Source organism: Hirundo rustica, chromosome W (assembly GCF_015227805.2).
Source record: "Hirundo rustica isolate bHirRus1 chromosome W, bHirRus1.pri.v3, whole genome shotgun sequence".
NCBI classification, from domain to species: Eukaryota; Metazoa; Chordata; class Aves; order Passeriformes; family Hirundinidae; genus Hirundo; species Hirundo rustica.
Genome location: NC_053487.1, coordinates 3,666,278 through 3,688,585, shown reverse-complemented (window position 1 = coordinate 3,688,585; position 22,308 = coordinate 3,666,278). Strand labels below are relative to the sequence as shown.

At 44.8% G+C, this 22,308-nt stretch overlaps 1 protein-coding gene across 1 annotated transcript in view; it reads right to left on the bottom strand.

Moving 5' to 3' along the window:
- The window catches only part of LOC120764894 (kinesin-like protein KIF2A), a 237,047-nt gene that overhangs the window by 86,313 nt on the left and 128,426 nt on the right, over positions 1–22,308 (bottom strand). The gene's annotated exons all lie outside the window — the stretch shown is intronic.

Sequence of the window (22,308 nt, the reverse complement as noted above, 5' to 3'; positions counted from 1 at the left end):
GAGCAACGGGTACCAATTGCCACTTCTATAGTGCACCGCCGACAGTATAGGACAACTCGAGATGCTGTGATTCCCATCCATAAGATGATTCAAGAGCTGGAGAGCCAAGGGGTGGTTAGTAAAACCCACTCACCCTTCAACAGCCCCATCTGGCCTGTGTGTAAATCTGAAGGAGAATGGAGATTGACTGTGGACTACCGTGCATTGAATGAGGTGACACCACCACTGAGTGCTGCCGTGCCAGACATGTTGGAGCTCCAGTACGAGCTGGAGTCCAAGGCAGCAAAATGGTATGCCACGATTGATATTGCCAATGCATTTTTCTCCATTCCTTTGGCAGCAGAATGCAGGCCTCAGTTTGCCTTCACCTGGAGGGGAGTGCAGTACACCTGGAACCGATTGCCCCAGGGGTGGAAACACAGCCCCACCATCTGCCATGGACTGATCCAGACTGCGCTAGAAAAGGGTGAGGCTCCAGAACATCTACAGTATATTGATGACATCATTGTGTGGGGAAACACAGCAGCAGAAGTGTTTGAGAAGGGAAAGAAAATCATCCAGATCCTCCTGGAAGCTGGTTTCGCTATCAAGAAGAGTAAAGTTAAGGGACCAGCTCATGAGATCCAGTTCCTGGGAGTAAAGTGGCAAGATGGACGGCAGCAGATTCCCACTGAGGTCATCAACAAGATTACAGCGATGTCTCCACCAACGAATAAGAAGGAGACACAAGCTTTCCTCGGTGCTATAGGTTTCTGGAGGATGCATATTCCCGAGTATAGTCAGATTGTGAGCCCTCTTTACCTGGTCACCCGCAAAAAGAATGATTTCCACTGGGGCCCTGAGCAGCAACAAGCTTTTGCCCAGATCAAGCAGGAGATCGCTCAGGCAGTGGCCCTTGGCCCAGTGAGGACGGGACCAGATGTGAAGAACGTGCTCTACTCAGCAGCCGGGAACAATGGCCTGTCCTGGAGCCTTTGGCAGAAGGTGCCTGGTGAGACTCGAGGCCGACCACTGGGATTTTGGAGTCGAAGCTACAGAGGGTCTGAAGCCAATTACACCCCAACTGAGAAGGAAATCTTAGCAGCCTATGAAGGAGTTCAAGCCGCCTCAGAGGTGATTGGTACAGAGACGCAACTCCTCCTGGCACCTCGACTGCCTGTGCTAGGGTGGATGTTCAAAGGGGAGGTTCCCTCCACCCATCATGCCACTGATGCCACATGGAGCAAGTGGATTGCTCTTATTACACAGTGCGCCCGTATGGGTAAACTGAATCGCCCTGGGATTTTGGAAATAATTACCAATTGGCCTGAGGGTGAAAATTTTGGCCTCACAGATGAAGAACAAGAGCAAGTGACACGGGCTGAAGAGGCTCCACCATACAACCAATTGCCGGCAGAGGAGACACATTATGCCCTTTTCACTGACGGTTCCTGTCGTATTGTAGGGATGAACCGGAAGTGGAAAGCAGCAGTGTGGAGCCCCACACGACAGGTTGCTGAGGCCACTGAAGGAGAGGGTGGATCAAGTCAACTTGCAGAACTCAAGGCTGTTCAATTGGCCTTGGATATTGCTGAAAGAGAGGGGTGGCCGAGGCTCTACCTCTATACCGATTCATGGATGGTAGCCAATGCTCTGTGGGGATGGCTGAAGAGGTGGAAAGAGGCTAATTGGCAGCGTGGAGGGAAACCAATTTGGGCTGCTAAGGAGTGGAAAGACATTGCTACCAGGATAGAGAGACTACCTGTGAAAGTCTGCCACGTAGATGCCCACATCCCCAAGAGTAGAGCTAATGAGAAGCATCGAAACAACGACCAGGTAGATCGGGCAGCAAAAATAGAAGTCTCAAAGATTGATTTAGATTGGCAACACAAGGGAGAGTTGTTTTTAGCTCAATGGGCCCATGATGCCTCAGGCCATCAGGGCAGAGATGCCACCTACAAGTGGGCCCGAGACCGAGGGGTGGATCTAACCTTGGACAGTATTTCTCAGGTTATCCATGACTGTGAGATGTGTGCTGCCATCAAGCAGGCCAAGCGGGTGAAGCCCCTATGGTATGGCAGGCGAAGGTCCAAGTATAAGTATGGGGAAGCCTGGCAGATTGACTACATCACCCTTCCCCAAACCCGCCAAGGCAAGCGCTACATGCTCACAATGGTGGAAGCCACCACGAGGTGCCTGGAGACCTACCCTGTGCCCCATGCTACTGCCCGGAACACCATCCTGGGCCTTGAAAAGCAAGTCCTGTGGAGGCATGGTACCCCCGAGAGAATTGAGTCAGACAACGGGACTCATTTCAAGAACAGCCTTATTAACACATGGGCTAGGGAACATGGCATTGAGTGGGTGTACCATATTCCCTACCATGCACCCGCTGCAGGCAAAGTGGAGAGGCACAATGCATTGTTAAAAACCCAGTTGAAAGCATTGGGTGGGGGATCTTTGGGGAATTGGGAGCAGCATTTGGCAAAGGCCACCTGGTTGGTCAACACCCGAGGCTCCACCAACCCAGGAGGCCCCGCCCAGGCTGAGCCTCTGCATACAATAGATGGAGATAAAGTCCCAGTGGTGCATGTCAGAGGTCTGTTAGGGAAGACAGTGTGGATCAAGTCTGCCTCAAGTACAGACAAACCCATTCGTGGGGTTGTCTTTGCTCAGGGACCAGGTTGCACATGGTGGATAATGCAGAAAGATGGAACAACACGATGTGTACCTCAGGGAGATCTGATTGTTGGGTGAGAATCATTTACAAACATCACTGTCTGCTGAATGCTATTGCCATTGTCTGTACATTAAACCACACAGAATGAAATAGAAGGAAATGTGTGAGAGGGTATGTGTTAAGTGTTGAAAATATGAGCAAGTATTGAAGGTATGAGTAAGTGAGAGAGGAATCCTTCTGCCCTGCAGCCTGGGGCCTGGATTCAGTGGCTCAGTGTGGAACGTGACAGGAGCATGATGGGTATTGCTTGTATTCTTTTTTTTTTTGTGGGGAGAATGGATGGAAGTTTTATGTGGAATATATATTGGTTCTGTCTGTAAGTCAACGATATGGGGATAAGGGGTAGAAGATGTCCTGGGGTGACTGTGTATCCCCAATTGTCTGTTGGGTGCAGGGGGGAGGGCAAGCGCGGTTTGTTTTTCCCCAGGAAAACTCTGCTCATCGGAGTGACCTTGAAGCGGGGGAGTTGGAACACGGCAAGACGAAAGAAGCTCTGTTGTTTTTTTCCCCGGCAGTTAGTTAGTTTAGTGCTAGCGTAGTTAGACGCTGTAGAATAGCTGAAGCTTTTTGCCTTTTTTTTCTTTTCTTTTTTTTGTCCTTTTTTCCTTCCTTTTTGCTTTTTTTGCCCTCTCCTCGGAACTGTTACAACCTCTCCGGACTAAGGACCTGGGGAAGCACCGGGGGTCTCCACAGGGGACCCACCCCACCAAGACCAGCCCTGCACATCTCCTTTTCTCCCAGCGTCAGCGGAGACGGAGTGGTGGAGCACAGTGACGACCCTCAAGGAGACTTTCTTTAAGTTTGTTATCCCTCCGTAAGCGGCACGAAGCTCTTGTCATCGGGTATTGTGCTGGGAGTGCTTTGCCTGTTTAATAAACAGGTTTTTTCCACTTCTCTCTGAGGAAATCTTTTTTCCCGAACCGGTTGGAGGAGGGGAGGGGGGCCCCGTGGGAGGGTTTCTCCCAAAATCTGCCTGAAACCACCACATGGGGCCAGCAGGAGCAGGGAGGTCATTCTTCCACTGTACTCGGCACTGGTCAGGCCACACCTTGAGTATCGTGTCCAGTTTTGGGCCCTTCAGTTTTGGAAGGACATTGAGATGTGTCGCTAGAGGACACAAACAGACACTCACAGAGTCTGACTCCAAGAAGAAGACTGAAGAAAAGAACTTTATTGTTTACAAAGACCTCGCTTATATAGATTCTGAACAATGACCAGGGATTGGAGAACAAGGTTACCACCTCTCCATCCCACTGACCAGGCTAGAAGTCAATCAGTTGAATCTCATGGGAGAGGAATGTGGAAAACACGATTGTTTATAGTACAAACTACGAGAACTCTACAGAACTGTAAACATCTCGCAAAAGCTCACTTAATATGGAAACAGAGATGCTTGAGCGTGTCCAGAGGAGGGCAACAAGGCTGGTGAGGGATTTGGAACACAAGCCCTATGAGGGATGACTGAGGGAGCTGGGGTTGTTTAGCCTGGAGAAAAGGAGACTCAGAGGTGACCTTATCGCTTTCTACAACTTCCTGAAGGGTGGTTGTAGACAGCTGGGGGTTGGTCTCTTTCTCCAGGCAGCAGCTGACAGAACGAGAGGACAGTCTCAAGCTGCACCAAGGGAAATATAGGTTGGATATTAGGAAAAAGTTTTTCACAGAAAGAGTGATAAGCTACTGGAATAGGCTGCCCGGGGAGGTGGTGGAATCACCATCCCTGGACGTATTTAAAAAAAGACTGGATGTGGCACTCGATGCCATGATCTAGTTGAGGTGTTAGGGCATGGGTTGGACTTGATGATCTTGAAGGTCTCTTTAACCTACACATTCTATGATTCTGTGATACCCCTTGTCTTGGTTTTGAAAAGACAGGTGTCTGCTAAGGAGAGGCAGGCCTCTCTAGGAAATGAGGAATTTGAATCCTTCCCTCCGTGATATTATAATTTGGAAGATTAAAAATAAAACTTTTCAGTCAGAGCTATGGGGAAAAAGAATAACAGTCCTTTACTAGTAAATATAACAGGACAGACAAAAAACAACAGCAATTATAACAATAGTAGAACAGAACTAAGAACCCCGAGGGCAAACGGTGGAAGCTCCGGCGCTGATGGCTGGAAGCCGGGCGCGGTGGACTGTCCTCCGCAGGCAGGGGGTGTCCTCGGCAGGCAGAGTTGGCAGTGCCGGAGAAGCCGCAGCGGCGGGACCCGGTCTCACCCAAAATCCAGCAGGACAGCGAAGAAACTCCGAATTCCTGGGTACTCTAACAGGTGATAGAATTCCCAGGACCAGACTCCTTTGTTAACCGTGGACTCCAGCAGCCAGCCGTGGCCCGATTGGTGCTCCCCCCGGAAGAAAAAGAGCCGCAAGATCCCCCCACCCTCAGCTCTCTCCGGGAGCTTTTTTCCCTCCCCCAAAACTAAGTTATCAGTTCTTTTGTCCAGGTTAAGCACTCAGCACTTAGCCTCCTAGCAACTTGGGAGGGGGAAAAAATTCTACAGGAGACTTAACCCTCAACACCCCTTATTCCCGAATGTTCTCTGTCAGTCTTCCCTGGTACCAGCCCCTGCCTGGACTGCCTCTTGGGGAATCCCCTATTATTCAAGGCTCCATTGGTCTGTTCATATAAATCTCCTCACATTATCCTCCCCATTGGTTTGTGTTCTGTAAACCCCATCTTGTGTCCGTCCCGTCTTCTCCCTATTGGCCCCTTGACCCTAAACTCCACCCTGATTCTGTCCCTTAAAACCCACCATCCTGCCTTTGTTCCCGGTCCTCACCTCTGCTCTGCATTTGAGTTATGTTACAATTTATGTTGCTTTAATAAACGATTTTCTCAGACTGCATGTGAGGCCCACTTCGCTCCTTTCTACACTGACCCTATGGAGACTGCTTGGGATTCTCAGGACCCCGGGGGGTTGTGTCGCTCCCCTGCCAAGTGCCTTATCACCAGGCACCAAATGACAGAGGGCAACAAAGATGGTAAAGTGCCTCAAGGGGAAGCCATATGAGAAGTGCCTGAGGACACTTGGTCTGTTCAGCCTGGAAGAGAGGAGAGTGAGGGGGACTTCATTGCAGTCTACAACTTCCTAGTGAGGGGAAGAAAGGCAGACACTGATCTCTTCTCTCTGGTGATGTGGAAAGTGCATATTATATGGCTCTGCGCAAGATATTTACTATATGTATTATGTTGTATTGATTAGTAATGTTGTATTAATATTTTGATAGTATGGTAAATGTAGTTTTGTAGTTAAAATGTAGTTTTTATATACCAACCACAGGAAAATGTAAATATTTCAGAGAAAAAGAATTTATTACTTCCTTATCAGGAGACCAACTTCTCCTGCCTTGCTCAGCCCTGAAGATGCCATAGAGATTAAAGGAAAAAAAGTGACACTAACCAGAGAGAATTCTTTGTTTGAATGGAATTTATGCATCATGTATGAAATGTATGAATATTCAACAGGCTATTGCTTTTAAGAGATAATCCTTTGTTAACAGGGGTCCTTCTTCGGAGCTTTTTGCTCGGGGAGGCACCCAGACGTCTGTAACTTTGTTTTTATTGTCTCATATTGTCCTAACCCTAATTGTTCAATTTTTTACTCTAATTCTATTTTTATAACCATCTTATTTACCATTAAACTTTCAAAAATTTAAAACAAGTGATTGGCGTTTTTCACAATTATGGTAGCAGAGGATGGTTATAACACCTCACTGCCGGTGCCTCAGTGGAATCAGGGTGAGGACGGCCTGCCCTGCCCAGTTGGCAGCCTCGCTCTGTGTTCCCCTGGTGTGACCGACAGATGCAGGTTACGATCAATGGACAAGAGGAGGCAATAAAACAAAGAAAAGGGAAAAGATTCCCTAAAACCGTGGTAATTAGCCCGTAAGACTAAAGTGTACATGAAGACAAAGACTCAAGGACAAAAGATAGGTAAGTACTGGTTTGGACGGGGCAAATAAGGGGGAGGATGAATGTGTGTGAATGAGAGGCAGCTGGTTATCCCAGACCTGCAAAGTGAGTGCGGAGTCTCCTATGCTGCGTTTCCTTTCTTTCGCGAGAAAAACGGCCAGTAAAGAGAGGAAGTGGGTGATAAGAAGAGCGAGAGAACCCCCCCCCCCCCCCAGGGAAACTGGGACTGAGTCTTAGGGAAGGGGTGGGACCCCTAGGAGAGAGAAAGCAGAGGGTTTTCCTAGTATAATCCATTGAAAAAAAAAAAAAAATGGAAAGGGCCCCTAAAAATTTTTCTGGATTGAGGGATGAAAGTGCCCAAGAGCATCCAGGATTGAAACCTGCTGGGCTGAGGGATTAAAATTCCAAGGGCACCCAGGGTTCTGCCGGATTGAGGTTATGCCCAAGAGCATCTAGGGTCGGACAACACAGCTGGATTAAGGGGATATCCAAGAGCACCGGGACTGGCCAGTAAGACCTGAAATTGTAATAGGTGATTTGAAAGTAAAAGGCACCTTATTGTTGTTTTGTTGTGTGAGAGTGAGTCACACACAAAATCTGCCTCAGCTTCCCAGGCGGGTGGGACTGTGGCAGGAGGTGTAAGTGACCCGCAAACAGGCCATTGTTCCCCTGGGCCGTGGGGGCTATGGCAAAATGTGTGTGTGACCTGCAAAAATCAGCCCTTTTCCCTCTGGGCATGTGGAGGGGAGACCGTGGTAAAAGTGTAAGTGACATGCAAAATAGCCTCACAGGTGGACAGGCACCAGAGGCGACCAGATTCTGGGCCCTCCTCAGAGGCCCAGCTATACTGGAACCCAGAGGCCAAACCCAAGGCGAGGGGAGGCCACACGGAGCTGCTATTCTCTGGTGACAGGGATCGGCTTCATGTCCTAAGGGTGTGAAAGAATGTGTGAAAGTGAAAGAGAAATGAAGTACGAGTAGATGGATGAAAGCATATGTAATGTTGATTGTTAATTTTAAAATTCACTGTATCTCCTTGGAGGGAGGTGTATTGTATTGAATAGTTGTGTGAGAAAGAGGGGATTTTTTTTGTGTGTGTGCATAGATAGAAGTAAGTGGTCTTTAGGTTGTAAGAGAAAGTGAAAAACAGAGGTGGGGGACGAATAGATAAGATCTTGAAAAATGGGACAGAAAAACAGTAAGTTGGATACAGGGAAGAAAAAAGGGTGTAAAAAATTACCAACAGAAATACCTCAAGATAGCCCTCTCGGCATTATGTTAGCTAACTAGGATAAAAACCCTTGTACAAGAAGAAAGGAAAAGGTAAAGATGATACAAGTTTGCATGATAGAATGGGCAGAGAAGGAAATAAGATCTGACCACGTTTATTGGCCCAGATACAACTCTTTTGAGAATTGGATTTGTCAGGCTCTAAATGTATTTGTAAATTCAAAGGAGCCGTTTAATCCCGAAGAAAGAGAATATGCCACATGTTGGACAGGAGATTTTAGGAGAATAAAAATCTTTAATGTATCAGAACCCCCCGAGATGAAACAAGAAAAGAAAAAGGGGAAAGAAAAGGGAGGGGAACAAGAAGAAAAGAAGGAAAAAGAGTGGGATCCTTTGCAGGCTTTGCCCCCTCCGTTCCCGCTCACGCTCCCACCGTCCGCGGCCGAGCCCCCTGTCCCGGGTCCCGCTTCAGCCCCGCCTGCCCCGGTTCCTATCCCGAGTGCGGGCTCGCAGCCCTCGGCAGCTGCGCCGGTCCCCGCCTATACCCCTACCCCGGCCCCGCCGGTGAATTTGTCTGCCCCGGCCGCCTGGTCCGCGGCCACCCTAAGGGCCGTGCCGGGGGTCCCGTCGGTCCCAGCCGTCCTATCTCCAATCGCTTCCCCCACTACCCTATCCCCGGCTGCCCCGCCCGTGCCGGCTGTGCTGGGCACTGCCGCTGCTGCTTTGTCTCTGCCGGGAGCTGCTGACTCAGCCGCCACCACCCCCATGCAGGCTGTCCGTGCTCCCCTCTGGTATCCCCCAGAACTGCCCCCTCCTCTGCCGATCCCGGCAGCAAACCCCGCCTACGCTCCGCCCTTGAAGGACCAAGCCTCGGCGCTATGCCCTCCCCTCACTGCCCTTCCTGCCCTGAGCTCCGTTCCCTCGGTAACCACAGCTACTGCTCAGAGAAACGACTTCTCCCTAGAAATGCCTTATCGAAACACTAGAAGTTCACCTAAAAGACAACCCTCTCTGGATTCTTTCTCAAAACTCAGGAAAAAGACTATAGAGGATAAAAACCAAAAATGGGATAAAGAAATTAGTCTATTTCCACTAAGAGAAGTCCCAATGGGAGGGGGTGGAACAGGGTTTGTAAATGCCCCTTTGACTTCTTCTGAGGTCAGAAATTTTAAAAAAGAAATCAAAGGAATTTTAGAAGATCCCCTAGGCCCAGCTGAACAATTAGACCAATTTTTAGGTCCAAATATTTATACTTGGGAAGAGATGCAGTCTATAATGAAAATAATATTCTCAGGAAGAAAGGCAATTAATCAGAGCAGCTGGAATAAAAGTTTGGGAAAAAGAGAACCCACAGGGGCCCCCCGGAGAAGACAAAATGCCAACTGCGCCTCCTGAGTGGGGTCAAAATAATGAGGAGGGGAGGAAACACATGAATGAATATCGTAATTTAATAATCAAGGGAATAAAAGAGGCAGCACCCTGAGGGCAAAACGTTAAAAAAGCTTTTGAGGCACAGCAAGAAAAAGAAGAATCTCCAACTGAATGGTTGAACAGACTTAGGAGAAATATGAAACAATATTCCGGAATAGACCCTGAAACTGATGTGGGAAAAGCTTTGTTAATCCTTAACTTTGTTACTAATGCCTGGCCAGATATTAGAAAAAAATATTAGAAAAAATTGAGGATTGGCATAATAAATCATTAGATGACTTATTAAAGGAGGCTCAGAAAGTTTATGTCTGAAGAGATGAAGAGAAAGCTAAACTGAAAGCAAAACTTATGGCAGTCACCATGCGATAAAACAATTTCCAAAAAAATCAAAAACACACAGGCACTACTTCTAGATATAAAATTAGTAGAGACAGGGGAAGGGAAAAGAATAGAATCCCAATACAAACCAAGTCTCAGCAGCATTCCAGGAATGTCTGCTTTTACTGTGGGGGCAAGGGACATTATAGAAAAAATTGTCCTAAGCAGGTAATAGATCTGAAAATCTTCAAAGAGATGAGCACAGAGGAGGAATAGGGAGGTCAAAGGCTCTATTTCTTAGGGGACAAATACCATCTAGAGCCTGTGATAACTCTAAAAGTGAGTCCCCAAGGAGAAGAATTAGAATTTGTGGTAGATACAGGGGCAGAAAGAACCTGCCTGCTAAATGTACCAAAAGGTTATAGTGTGAGTAAAGATACTGCAAAAGTAACAGGGGCAAAAGGAGAAACTTTTACAGTTCCAGTCATTAAAGACGTAGTAATTGAAGGGGAAACTAAAATTTGGATGGGAGATGTCTTATTGGTCCCAAAGGCAGGTAGCAACTTACTAGGAAGAGACTTACAAGTGAAATTAGGAATAAGGGTTATACCAGAAGATGGGAAAATGACAGCTAAAGTTTTAAAATTAGGCCAAGAGGATGAAGAAAAAATTAACAAGGAAGTTTGGGCTGGGGAAGGAAATAGGGGAGGATTAAATAGTGACCCTATAAGTGTTACAATAGAGAGAGAAGATTGTCCCATACGTATACGTCAATACCCCATATCTTTAGAACGACGGGAAGGTTTGAAGCCAGTAATAGAAGGACTAATAAAGGATGGGACATTAGAACCTTGCATGTCTCCCCATAATACCCCTATTCTCCCAGTAAAGAAGCCTGATGGGAGTTATAGACTAGTACAAGATTTAAGGGAGGTTAACAAAAGAACTCGGTCTCGTTACCCGGTGGTACCCAATCCCTATACACTTCTAAGTAAAGTTCCACCCCAGCATCAGTGGTTTAGTGTAGTGGATCTTAAAGATGCTTTTTGGGCCTGTCCACTAGCCAAGGAGAGCCGAGATATCTTTGCCTTTGAATGGGAGGATCCAAAAACTGGAAGAAAGCAGCAATTAAGATGGACGAAATTACCGCAGGGGTTCACAGAATCTCCAAACTTATTTGGGCAAGCTTTAGAAAAAATACTGCAAGCCTTCTCCACTCTTCCTAGAATACAAATTATCCAATATGTGGATGATCTTTTACTATCTGAGGAAGATGAAGTTAGAGAAGCTACAATAAAACTTTTAAATTTTCTTGGAGAAAAAGGATTAAGGGTATCAAAAGGGAAACTGCAATTTGTAGAACCAGAGGTAAAATATCTTGGACACTTGATAAGTAAGGGTAGTCGAAGGCTCAGTCCAGAGAGAATTGCAAGAATTTTATCCCTTCCACCTCCCTCTTCAAAGAGGGAAATCAGAAAGCTACTTGGATTATTGGGATATTGTAGATTATGGATTGAGGGGTACACACAGGCAGTAAAATTTTTGTATGAAAAGTTGACAGAGGGAGATAATATAAAATGGACCAAGGAAGATGATGATAAATTAGAAAAATTGAAGTTAAAACTGGCCTCAATACCAGCTTTAAGCTTACCTTCACTAGAAAAACCCTTTCATCTGTATGTGAATGTAGAAAAGGGGGTAGCTCATGGAGTTCTGGTCCAGGAGTGGGGAGGAGTAAAGAGACCAGTAGCTTATTTATCAAAGATGTTAGACCCAGTGAGCCATGGCTGGCCAGTATGTATTCAAGCTATAGCTGCTACTGCAATCCTGGTAGAAGAAAGTTGTAAACTTACTTTTGGAGGTAAACTAATTGTGTGCACACCTCATGCGGTTCGAAATGTGTTAAATCAGAAAGCTGAAAAATGGTTGACAGACTCTAGAATGTTAAAATATGAAGCAATCTTGATAGACAGTGATGATCTGACATTAGAAGTAAACAGGAGTTTAAATCCAGCTCAATTCTTATATGGAGAACCATCAGATAACCTAATACATAATTGTTTAGAAATTATCCAATACCAAACAAAAGTTCGGGGGGATCTTGAAGAACAAGCCCTTTCAGAAGGGGAAATAATCTATGTGGATGGTTCCTCCAGATGTCTACAAGTGTTACCCTGGTTTTTCTGAGTTTTTTTATTAGCCTTTTGAATTTCATAAATGGAGTCAGATCTTTTAGTTACTGTACAATATTAGAGCCGTTTTCTACCTTTCCCACAGATGTAATATAAACAAATCCTTTGTTTTTCATTCTCTGTCCTTTGTTTGCATATTTCTAACCTGAAAACAATTGTAACTGACAATTGGTCTGGCCACTGAGGCTGAGGGGTGGAAACCCCAAAAAGCCAATCTTCTGCTAGACCCACAAATGTATAAAAAGTAAAAATAAACAAAGGGGCTTCTCTTCTTCTCTCGGCTCTCTTAGCTGTGAGCTGGGATCGGAAGGACCTCTGCGAAAATCTCTTGCCTGTGTGTGACTGCTTTGTGTGTCTCGGTGACATACAAGGAAAAAGAATGTCAGGTTATGCAGTAGTTGATGGAAAAAACATGCAAACTATTGAAAAAGGAAAATTACCTTCAAACTGGTCAGCTCAAACTTGTGAACTATATGCTCTAAAAATGGCACTGGAATATTTAGCACACAAGAAAGGAACTATATATACTGATTCGAGGTATGCTTTTGGAGTAGTACATACTTTTGGAAAAATTTGGGAAGAAAGAGGATTACTTAACTCAAGAGGAAAAGGATTAGTACATGAGGGACTCATTTTAGAGATTTTAGAGGCATTAAAACTACCTGAAGAAATAGCTATAGTACACATTAAGGGACACCAAAGAGGAGTGACCCCAGAAATATAAGGAAATAATTTAGCAGATCAGGAAGCTAAGGATGCAGCAGAAAATGGAGCTGAAAGAGTTATGTTAATATTAACTCCAAATGAGGAAAAATTGGAAATCCCAAAGTTTAGTGAAGCAGAGAAAAAAGAATTAAACAAGATAGGAGGAGAACAGGCTGAATCAGGGAAATGGAAACTTCCTGATGGAAGACAATTACTTAATAAAATACTGGCTAGAAAAATATTAGAAGACATGCATCAGAAAACCCACTGGGGTACTCAGGCCTTGTGTGATCATTTTTTAAGGAACTATGGATGCATCGGGATTTTTGGAGTAGCAAAGCAAGTAACTAAAAAATGTATAACTTGCCAAAGGATAAACAAAAAGGTAATGAGAAAAACAACATTAGGAGGTTGTGAGTTAGCTCTTCGACCATTTCAAAGTATCCAAGTAGATTTTACTGAACTTCCTCAAGTACAAAGATGGAAGTATTTATTAGTAATGACAGACCATCTAACTCATTGGGTAGAAGCAGTTCCCACTACCAAGGCCTCAGCCAACATAGTAAGTAAAACCCTTTTAGAACAGATTATTCCCAGATACGGAATGGTTAATAGAATAGACTCAGACAGAGGAACGCATTTTACGTCAAAAGTGTTACAACAGATAATTCAATCTTTAGGGATAAAATGGGAGCTGCATACCCCATGGCATCCACAGAGTTCTGGTCATGTAGAAAGGATGAACCAGACTTTAAAGAGAACTTTGACCAAGTTAATAGTTGAAACCCAAATGTCATGGGTACAATGCCTACCTTTGGCCTTATTGAGGATCCGAACACAACCCAGGTCAGACCTGGGAGTTTCACCCTATGAAATGATGTTTGGGTTACCCTTTTTAAACACCCAACATGAAAATGCTACCTATGAGTTAGGGGAAATGAGTGTTAAAAGAGATATTAACACCATTGCAAAAACTCTTGAAAACCTACGGTTGAAGGGAATAATCCCTCAAACCACACCTTTAGACTTTAAAATCCATAATGTTCATCCAGGGGAATGGGTGCTAGTAAAAACCTGGAAAGAACAATCTTTAACTCCTCAATGGGAAGGTCCTTTTCAGGTATTGCTGATGACCGAGGCTGCGATCCGGACCAAAGAACGAAGGTGGATCCATGCCAGCAGAATCAAAGGACCTGTGGAAGAACCTAAGGAGTGGACGATTACATCTGAACTGGGTGATACAAAATTGACTCTTAAATGGGGACTGGGTGGTAATGAACTGGGAAGACCCAAATGATCCAAGAAACATACACAAGATCACACCTAATTGGGAGATAAGGCCAAGCTTATATCAGTGGTTTCAAGTACCACCTGGACAAGCTTTGATATGCCTCTGATATCCTCCTTGAGGAGGAATACTTCCACTCCAAACAGGAGGATCAGGACTGTTTTGGACAGAGAACTCTTGTATTCACTCCTTAACCTGTGATTTATGCAAAGAGGAAGAGGAGTTGCAACTTCCATCAGTGCCAGACCAAATACACTGTTTGATCCACCCAAATATCAGACATGCTAGCTGGGATAAATGTAAATGTTTAGATTGTGGGAAGAATTGATATTGTAGTTCACACAAGCGACGCTCTTGTTGCAGGAAGTGTCAAGGGCCAAATCGATCTCCTATCCAGGTAGAATTCGAAGAAACTGAAATAATAACTTTGTTTTGTGGATGGGAATTATTAGTGCCTGTTGAATGGGAGATACCTGAAGAACAGTGGGAAACGACAGTTAAGGAGTGTCAGAAATGATTTGTCTGGAAATTAGCTAAGAGGAAGTGACAAGGAAATAGAGGGCAAGACCAGATTGGCCTCTGTATTCGCCACCAAGAAGATCAAATACACCTGCTGTGGGTTGCAACCCCATAGGCATGGGAGGTGGGAGTATAAGCCATAGTGGACCTCTGTTACTCCTTTTTCTGTCACTCAATTTTTGTCTTCTCCCTTTTGGGATATCGACAAGGCCATGCTATAGGTGTTACCAAAAGCTATACATGGAAAGACACCGAGGTTCTTTTTTCGTTTCTCACAGTCATGTCACTGTTATAACCCATCCAAATTGGGCAATTGCATACATAATGGGAAAAAGTACTAGATTGCAGAGAACTTAGGAACAAGTGGTAGCAGGATGGGAAGTCAATGCCCAAAAGAGGAGATATGGATTTGTTTTACCTACATTACTGGGCACAAAGCACAAGATTTAGTAAAAGAGCAATTGATAAGCAAAAAGGCTAAGTCAGTACAACCACCTAAACCTGTGCCAATTAAAATCAACGATTTGTATACCAAACTTGAACAGCAATTAGAAGAAGAAATAGATATCTCAAGGATGGGTAAAAATCAGTTTGTAGAATTGGGGGAAAAAAATAAGTAAGGAACTTAACATAACCAATTGTTGGGTCTGTGGAGGGGCTTTGATGTCAGAAGAATGGCCATGGAAAGGCAGCAGCTTAGGCCCAATTGAGCTTCTAAAATGGAACCAAGCAAGTGCAAGTAGAGAAAACAGACCAGAAGGGTGGATTTTAAGCTCAACAGTGATAGGGGAAGAACGTCTCTGGCGCACTGGGAAAAGGTTCCTTCATGAAGTAGGAAAAACACCCTGTAAAAGATATAAGGTTAGTAATGGAACTTCTGTATGGTGGGTCCCAGAAGAACCAACCGTGTATTGGTCCCAAGAAAAAGCAAAAAAATGAAATTGTAAGTATGATAACAAAATAAAACTTTTTCAATGTAATGATACAGGTAAAAATCCTTACTATGGCATCCCAGAAATTTCCAAATTTTGGGAGAATATAGATCAACAAAAATTTAACTATTGGAAAGCTCCAGATGGCTTATTTTGGATATGTAGAAAAAGAGCATACCCAAAACTCCCCTCTCAGTGGAAAGGGAGCTGTACTCTGGAAATTATACAGCCAGGATTTTTTCTTTTACCAGGACCTGATGGGGATCAATTAGGGATACCAGTTTATGAGGATCTAAAGAGAAACAAAAGAGAATTGATTGGAGGATTCCAAAAATGGGGAGATGAGGAATGGCCCCCTGAATGCATACTGGAAACATATGGGCCAGCCACCTGGGCACAAGAAGGGAGTTGGGGATATCGAACCCCAATTTATATGCTAAATCGTATTATAAGACTTCAAGCCACTGTAGAGATAATAACGAACAAAACTGGTCAGGCAATGGAATTAATATCAAGGCAACAAACCCAAACAAGAGCGGCTGTGTATCAGAATAGGTTGGCTTTAGACTATCTATTAGCTGAAGAAGGGGGTGTTTGTGGAAAATTCAATACATCAGATTGTTGTTTAAAAATAGATGACAATGGAGATGCCGTCCTGGACATAGTCAATGATATCAGAAAAATTGCCCACGTACCAGTTCAAAAGTGGGAATCAATGCTAAATGCTAGCTGGTGGGATAATGTGTTGGGAGTAGAATGGTGGAAAAAGTTAGGCTTCTTCCTTTTATGTGCTACAGCTGGTCTAATATTTCTTCCTTGTTTGATCCCCTGTTTCATTCGGCTCATCACCAGTGTGGTACAAGGCATGCAATTAGTGAACATTGACCAAAAGTTGCCTACAACAACACCATCACAAAGGGTTATGGTGTTAAGGAAACAAAATAATATAGAAGACCCCTTCAAAGAAGCGAGATTGATTTGTGAAAAAAATGAGCGAATAATGAAGGCTAGAAAACAATGAATATTGCTCGAGCCAAATTAATTATATATGTTAATAAAACTATTTTTGTTCATTTTTAATCTTAAGCCTGCTTTGTTTATTTTTCTCCTAATCTCTCCCTCCCACAAAAATATTAATACTAAAACCCCTACATTAATTGGTGTTTCCACCCGGTTTTATTAAATTAGAACCATTACACAGTGTCTCATGCTTTGCCAGGGAGGCACTGCACAAGAAGCTGGGAGGGAGCACAGCTGGGACAGCTGACCTGAACTGACCAAAGGAATATTCCATACCATACAATGTCATGCCCAGTATATAAACTGGGAGTTACCCGTAAGGGGGGAGACCGATCACTGCTTGGGGACAGGTTGAACATCAGTCAGCAGTTGGTGAGCAATTGTATCATGCATTACTTGTCATTTTTGGATTTCATTACTCTCTCTCTCCTTTTCATTACTTTTATTAGTAGCAGTAGTAGTATTTTTTACTTTGTTTCAATTATTAAGCTGTTTTTATCTCAACCCATAAGTTTTACTTTATTTTCCTGATTCTTCTCTCCATCCCACTGGATGTGGAGTGGGGAGTGAGTGAACGGCTGCATGGTTCTTAGTTGCCAACTGGAGTTAAACCACAACAGTTGCTTTTGGTGCCCAACATGGGGTACAAAGAGTTAAGATAATGACAGATCTGACCAAAGTGTGTTAAAACAAATTTGTTATGGGCATTCATTGTTTTGATTTAATTGTCACCAGTCACAATGTTGATTTACTTGCTCTCAGAATTGTCGCACTTATTCTCAGGGTTGTGGTGTGTAATACCTTACTTCTTGCATGTGTTCCCTGTGATGATGATTATCCTCCATGGGGCCTGGGCTAATAAAATTATAATTTTGTTGTACTTTGCAGTATTGGCTTATGATAGGATAGCTGGTATGTGTACTCAACACTGCAGTCACCTCTGTACTTCAGGAGTCATCTATTGGGATCTTTGAATAATTACACCTTTTGTCTTTTCTCCTTGAGGAGCCAACCTATAGAGGAGACATCCTTCCTTCCTTCCTTCCTTCCTTCCTTCCTTCCTTCCTTCCTTCCTTCCTTCCTTCCTTCCTTCCTTCCTTCCTTCCTTCCTTCCTTCTCATCCAGGATGATTACAGTAGCATTTGAGAATTTTAAAGATTTTTAATATCTTTTGAATACTCTTGAAACCAACCTGGCTCTTTTGCTAGGAACCAGCATGTTGTTGGATGTGGTTCAGGTCTTCTTTAAACAGCTATTTAAGAACATCACCCAGACATCTGCCCCAAGGCTGGATAATTATGAGTGGCAGGGTGTGTGGGATAGTATGGGCAAATGCCTAGGACAGTGGGCACCTCCAGTGTTTTTGAACCTCACCCCTGAACTATCACAGCTAGTCTTTAGCTAAGGCAAAATAAATCTGGTCATGGCAAGTCCAGTTTGGCTGACCTGGCTTGTTCTAGAAGTCCCTAGGTGAATAAGAGAGCTTGTGCAGAGACCTCAGCCAATCATAGCCAGTCCAGAGAGCAGACATATCACTGGTCAAGGAGCTGGGCAGGGCTAAGACTCAGACTAATCAGTGTCTAGATGCGGGAGTTTTGAACTCCCTATATAAGAGAGTTTCAAACAATAAAACAGGCTGTTTGTCTCATGATCAAGAGGACTCGAGTCATGATGTCTGTCTCCCTACCTATGATCTGTCACATAATATGGAACAAGTGCAGAATATGGAGAAACTGGTAAAAGATTTGGAAAAAGTATGCTGCCACCTTAGTAATTCCAGAGAGACACAAATCACTGCAACATGCTGGAGCCTGGCCCAGGCCTATCGAGTCCTGTTCAACACTGCTCAGTACCCTCAGGGGGAAAAGAAAGTCTCTGGATCTGACAACAAAACAACAGGCCTGACGGCTACTCCAACCTCAGTGACAGGCACTGCAGCTACTCCCTTGTGGCTGTGGAAAAACTCTCCCAGAGGTATAAAAAATTGTTCTAGAAGTTTCATCAACAAAAAGAGGTCCTACTCCCCACCTGTATGGACCTGCATCTCAGCTATTAGCAGTAAGAGTTCTTTTTCTCAAAAGGGAAGATATAGAAAATACACACCACAGGGTACTTGTGGTTTTACTTGCAGGACCAAGGAAAAGGCATGAGGAAGTGGAATGGAAAACCTACCTTGACCCTAGAGGCATAGGTACATGAATTGCAATGGAAAACAATCATAAATGGGGGTTCTTCCAGGAAAGTTGCTGTTCCAATCTCCAGTGACAGTTTCTCAGGCAGAGTGGAAGGGATAATTTTACTTCTGATTATATGGAAAGGAATTCTAACCCATTTTTACAAGTAAGTGGAGAGTCCTATGACCAGGACTAGAAGGGCAGAAAGTGGAAGAAAGGGATAACCAGGTTTACTGGATAGTGTGAATCCGATGGTCTGGCACAGCAGCCCCACAGGAGTACAAGGCTTTAGTAGACACTGGTGCACAGTGTACCCTAATGCCATCAAGCTATGCAGAGGCAGAATCCATCTGTATTTCTGGAGTGACAAGGATATTCCAATAGCTGACTGTACTAGAGGCTGATCTTAGCCTGACTGGGAATGAGTGGTGAAAACACCCCATTGTGACTGGCCCAGAGGCTCTGTGAATCCCTGGCACAGACTATCCCAGGAGAGAGTATTTCAAGGGTGGACTTTTGATATAGCTGTCTTGAAGATGGAGGAAGTTAAACAGTTGTCTACCTTGCCTAGTGTCTTGGAGGACCCTTCTGCTGTGGAGTTGCTGAAGGTTGAAGAACAGCACTTGCCAATTGCTACCACAGTGATGCACCAACAGCAATATTGCACCAACCAAGACTGATCCAATCCATAAGCTGATTTGTCAACTGGAGATCCAAGGAGTTATCAGCAGGACCCATTCACCCTTTAATAGCCCCATATGGCCAGTGTGAAAATCTAACAGAGAATGGAGATTAACAGTAGATTGTTGTGGACTGAATGAAGTCACACCATCACTGAGTGTTGCCATACTGAACATGTTGGAACTTCAGTAGGAACTGGAGTCAAAGAGAGCCCAGTGCTGCCACAATTGATAATGTTAATGTGTTTTTCTCAATCCCTCTGGTCGTAGAGTACAGGCCACAGTTTGCTTTGACTTGGAGGGGCATCCAGTACACCTGGAATCAACTGCCCAGGGGTGGAAACACAGCCTAACCATCTGCCATGGGCTGATCCAGACTTTACTGGAACAGGGTGAAGCTCCAGAACTCCTGCAATATATTGATATCATTGTGTGGGGCAATATAGCAGAAGTTTCTGAGAAGGATGTTGGGGGTTAGTGTTGTAATGCATTAATTGGGTTTATATTTCATCGGATTTGTAATGTTTCTTCTATATATCTGTCCTTGCCCAGCAGTGCCCATCCCCCACACTGAAATGTAACCTAACTCTGTTCCCCTCCCGCTTCTCCCTGATTGGGTGGTGCCTCTGGGCCCTGCCCCCTGGGGGAAAAAGCCACGATGGGGGAGGGGCCAGGTCTCTCTGGCATCGGCGAACCATCGGGACAGTCCAGCAAAGCAGAGCAAGACTTGAGAATAAAAGCTATAAAATCCCACCTGAAGCCAGAGAGCAGACTCTTTTACTTTTGCCATCGGAGGTCATCTAGTCTTGTGGGGAAATACTACAACTGGCGCACAACGTGTGGCTCGAAGCCACAAAAGGTTCCCAAAAAGCTGGAAGAACCACATGGGGAGCACGTGGCCGAGGAATCCCACGCAGAGACATACCCGTCAGGCTTGGCGTTCGCTGTGGAGTCTCCGAAACACAGGACTCTACAGGCCAAGGCTGCAGTTTTCTCCCTTGGACTCAAAAATCCCATCGGAGTACTGCGAAGAAGCCCCCGAATGGCAAGCTGCTCTCAGAGAAAGTGACCACATGTTCATCGAAAACTGATCCTGAGAACTGAGACTGGAAGCTCTTTTTGCACCAAAAAGGGTCAGTCTCAGGCAAAAGGAGTGATTGGGAAAGAAAGGAAAGGAACGCTGGAATTTTGGTGAGTACCACTTTCGGTTTTCTAAGGGAAAATCTTTTTCAGAGGCGATGTTCCTCGGGGAAAAGGTTTTTTTTCTTTTTCGGGGAAGGTTTTGCTTTCAGAATAAACCTTCAAAGTGCTTTTGGCAGCCTGGGGGGGTGGAAAAGGAAACTGTTTCCCCTTTTGGCTTTTTTTTCTTTCCAGCGAGGTTATTTTCCTTTCAGTTTCTCAGTCACAATAAAGAGGACACAGAAACTCAAAATCTGAGCCAAAAATGGGTGCAAGGCTGTCTGTGTCTCACAAAAGGGTCTATTACCAAATACTACAGGTTAGGTTTGGTTTTGTTTTTTTTCCCTATAGAATTTTTCCCCCATAAGTTGCTAAGAGACTAAATACTGATGATTAGAGGGTGCTTGACCCACACAAAAGAAGTGGCTGAGGGAGAAGGAAGATCACATAAGTTTGGGGGAGGGAAAAGGGCAGGGCTGGGGGAGCTGAGCATTCTCTTCCTGCTCTCGGCATCAGAGAGGGCAGTCAGGCTGCTGCTTGCTGCGTGAGGAGTCCACTGTTAACAGAAAGTCCGGTCCTGGGAATTCTACCACTATCCATCATCTACTCATGTGCCCAGGAATTCAGAGCCCCCTTTGCCTGTCCTGCTGGAGCCGGGCCAGCCCTGTCCAGCCGTTGCAGCTTCTTCAGTACTGCTCACTTTGCCAGGACACCCCCCTTGCCTGCCGGGACATTCCCCCTTGCCTGCTGAGGACACCTGCTGTTCCAGCCACCAGCCCGGGAGTTTTCCACCATTCTAGCTTGGTGCTCTCAGGGTCCCAAGAGATCAGACTGCCCCGGGCTTTGTGAAACAAATCCCCTCGAGGTTCCTGGTTCTGTTTATTATTAATGCTGTAGTTGTTGTTGTTTGTTTGCCTTGTTATACTTACTAGTAAAGAATTGTTATTCCTTTCCCCATAGCTCTGCCTGAGAAGCCTCTTTAATCTTCTAAATTATAATAACTTGGAGGGAGGGGATTGGAGTTCCCCACTCCTAGAGAGGCCCCACCCCTCCCTAGCAGATACTTGTCTTTCAAACCAAGACAAGGGAAGAAAATAGTTCAAATCCTTCTGAATAACAGTTTTACTATAAAACAAAGTATGGTCAATGGGCCTGCACAGGAGATCCAGGTTTTAGGAATAAAATGGCAAGATGAATGTTGTCAGTAGCAATGTCTCCACCAACTAGTAAGAAAGAAACAAGCTTTCTTAGGTATTATGGGATTCTGGGGAATGCACATTCAAAATTACAGTCTGATTGTCAGCCCTTGCTATCAAGTGACCTGGAAGAAAAAATATTCCAAATGCGGCCCTGAGTAACAACAAGCTTTTGAACAAATCAAATAGGAGACAGTTCATGCTGTAACCCTTGGGTCAGTCCAAATAGAGCAAGATGTAAAAAAATGTGCTCTATACTGCAGCTGGGGAGAATGGTCCTACCTGAAGCTTCTGGCAGAAAGCACCAGAGAAGGCTTGAGTTCGACCTCTAGGTTTTTAGAGTCAGGCATACAGAGGACCTGAAGTCTGCTATACTTCATCTGAAAAGGACATACTGGCATCTTATGAAGGGGTTCAAGCTGCTTCTGAGGTGATTGGCACTGAAGTCCAGCTCCTCCTGGCACCTTGGTTACCCATGTTGGGTTGGATGTTCAAAGGCAGGGTCTCCTCTGCACATCATGAAACAGATGCTACATGGAGTAAGTGGGCTGCATTGATCACATGGTGAGCTCTGATAGGAAACCCCAGTCATCCAGGAATCTTGGAAATGATCATGAACTGGCCCGAAGGCAAAGATTTCAGTGCCACTAGAGGAGGAAGTGACATGTTGAAGAGACCCCACTGTATAATGAAGTGCCAGAACATAAGAAGTAATATGATTTGTTTACTGATGGGTCCTGCTGTCTTGTGGGAAAGTATTGGAGATGAAAAGCAGCTGTATGGAGTCCCCTACAACAAGTCACAGAAACTGCTGA